Below are 3,035 nucleotides of genomic sequence, written 5' to 3'. Positions count from 1 at the left end.
TATGTACGGCTGTGGATGATTGGTAGTATTGTTGCAGGAAAAATACAGCAAAATACTGGTGGGTGCTGTGTAAACTGAAGTGGTGGACAACACACTTAAGCAGTAAGATGGTGTATACATGTGAGATTAGAGTAAATTAAATGCTTATATTGTCTTTTGCCATGCTGTCACAACAAGCAGAGTGATCAGCAGAAGTTGATGTGATGCAAACATATCACTAATTCCTGATAGACATCTTCTTTGTATTTTCTCCAAGGCTATTATCAAAGATAACTAGAATTTAGGAACATCTCTTGGAGGCAAGTCTAGTGCTATTGCTGCTATCACCTTAAACTGGATTTCTGAGATACTCCAAAATCCTTTTCGCATGATTGGATTAGCCAAAATCATTGTACCCGGGGCAGTCATAATGCTGCAGTAGTCGGTTCTCTGGAACATTACATGAAGGCGTTGATGATGCATGAATTGCACATCATGTAAACAAGTTTTTCATGCATTTTCTGTCAAGTTTAAGGTTTTAAACCCATGTTTAGATGTGTTTTGATAGTAAGGGGCTATGGTTCGAATTTCAGAAAAATCGGAGTTAAAATGAGAGAGTTATGGCTATTTCAGTGTTTGGGCACGGATTTCGAGGTAGATCGGATCCATATCCGACCCAATTAGGTCAATTGGACCTTGGATCAACTCTTTAAAAGTCCAAAACCCAACCCATACGCCTATCCAGATCCATTTCAAAAAGTTTTTCTGAAAACCCCCCAAAAAGAGGCGCCTAGAAAATATTTTTTTTATAACATTGTTTTTGCAAATTCCAAAAAGTATAAATATACTTTTTAGAGAAGCCCTAGGCGTCTTTGGCTGTGTTTGGACGCCCCTACAGTGACTCTACAGCAGCAGCTCCTTCCTCTCCATCTTTCCCAAGTGTTGGCCATTGAAGATCGACCTATGCTTGATTTTAAAGCATATTTTCAAGCTTTCTTTGGTTTCTTTTCCTTTCTTTCTTATTCCTTGCTGTCTTTTCACCATTTTTCTGTACTTTTGCAGGTGTAGCAGAGGTGGAGACCATTAACCTTGGGCGGGAGTGCGCAACACAACACCAAGGTGAGCCGGCCCTACCTCCATCCGGCTTTCTACACCCTCCGATCGCGAATCGGATCACATTCCATCATCGGTGGATCTCCAACGTGTAGCAGCTGCAATAGGTGCCGTTTTTGGTGAAGTACAACATCCTTGAACTGTAGAAGACGTCTACCTCCAGCCACGGTCCGCTCTTCTTCACCCCCCCGGTCGTCGGATCTTCCAAAAGGTTGAAAAGCATATTTAGTTTCCAGGGTTATTATACAAGTGAGAAGATTCTCTAAGTGGCGAAAAGACAGAAATACCCTTGGTGTGGAGCAGAAGACTGAATGCTTGTTTAGTGTTCTTTTAGTGCTTAATTGTAGTTGTATTCACTTTATAATTGTAGATTTCCATTTGATATTAATAAATTAAATTTTCTAGAATTGTAGTTATTAATTCCTGCTCCCTGAGGATCGACCCGTACTTACCACTTTGTGGAAAGTCGGTTTTTATATTTTTGGTTGACGATTTTCCAAAGTTTTATTGAAAATAAGTGTTTTAAAAAAGAGCATTCCAAAATATCAACCAAATTTTGGCGCCGTTGCCGGGGAACGGCGAATTAATTACTTTATTTCTTAGAGTTTAATTTATTATTATTTTGTTTTAGTTAGTTAATTAGTTGTTTTCTTTTTAGTTAGTAGGATTAGTAAGTGAATATAGGATTCACATATTGTTCTTTTTAGGATTCACTTAATTATCATTCTGCAAGGAGCGATTAGACAGGTGGGTTTTAGAAAAACATAGTTTGTGATTTCCTGTATTTATTTGTTTTAGCATTTTAGAATAGTTTACTTTGTTATTTAATTATTTAGTATAGAATTCTGACATAGCTATATAGCATATTTGTTTGTTTTTAGTTACTGTTATTTGCTTATTTACATTTTAGTATCTGTGCTAGTTAATTTTTTTAGTTAGGTCGTTTGCTTACATCTGGTCTTAGTACCAGTGTATGCAGGGTCGACGAGGTCTAGGAACCCCATTACACCCATTTGTTGACAACCCAGAGAGAATTTTACATTCTCATCGAAGTTCGGCAACAATGGCTGACATGGATCCTCCACCTCCACCCCCAGTTCTTTCACGCCCTCTGCGGGAATACTTCATTCCCACAGACTATGTTCAGGCATCTTGCATTCGGAGACCCGATGTAGGAGCGCCACATTATGAGATTAAGGCCAGCATTATTCAAATGCTTCCATCCTTTTATGGCCTTAGTCATGAGGATCCCTACCGACACTTAGATGAATTCCTCGAAATCTGTTCTACTGTTAAGATACAGAATTTCGATGATGATGCGTTGAGGTTGACTCTATTCCCTTTTTCATTGAAGGACAAAGCCAAGTATTGGCTAAAGTCCCTAGATTCTGTAGAAATAGAGTCCTGGGATCAGTTGCAACAGGAGTTTCTTCGGAAATACTTTCCCATTGGTCGCACGAACCAATATCGTAGAGCCATCACTAGCTTTTCAGAGCTAGATGGTGAGCGCTTTCATGAGACCTGGGAGAGAATGAAGGATCTCCTCAGGAAATGCCCCCATCATCAGGTGCCGAAATAGCAACTGGTGCAGAGTTTCTATGATGGATTGTCTGACAAGAATCGTCAGATGATCGACTCTTCATGCGGTGGGACATTCATGCTGAAGAGCGAGAACGAAGCATGGAGGCTATTTGATACATTGGCCGAGAATTCACTCCACCATGCTTCGAGCTCACATTCTGATAGAGCCACACCCAGCATTCAGAAGAAAGCTGGTGTTCTTGAGATTGGTCCATCTACTGCACTACAGTGCAAAGTAGACATGATTGCTCAGAAGCTGGACCAGCTTCTCTCAGGACCATCCACTACACAGCAGGTGTGTACTCTTTGTGCCAGTCCGACACAAGAGATCACTGAGTGCCCTTCAGCAGCTCAGTACTCTG

General features: G+C 40.4%; 1 non-coding gene across 1 annotated transcript; it reads right to left on the bottom strand.

Moving 5' to 3' along the window:
* Positions 1 to 2,558: 2,558 nt before the first annotated feature.
* LOC149849088 (small nucleolar RNA R71) lies at positions 2,559 to 2,661 on the bottom strand. Its single transcript, XR_016426521.1, has one exon. It is a non-coding gene; the product is annotated as a small nucleolar RNA R71 (small nucleolar RNA).
* Between the last annotated feature and the right edge of the window lie 374 nt (positions 2,662 to 3,035).

This window comes from Nuphar pumila, chromosome 1, assembly GCF_984573655.1.
Source record: "Nuphar pumila chromosome 1, dmNupPumi1.hap1.1, whole genome shotgun sequence".
Taxonomy (NCBI): Eukaryota; Viridiplantae; Streptophyta; class Magnoliopsida; order Nymphaeales; family Nymphaeaceae; genus Nuphar; species Nuphar pumila.
Note: the sequence above shows the minus strand (reverse complement) of the source record. Positions and strands in the feature narration are given on the sequence as shown.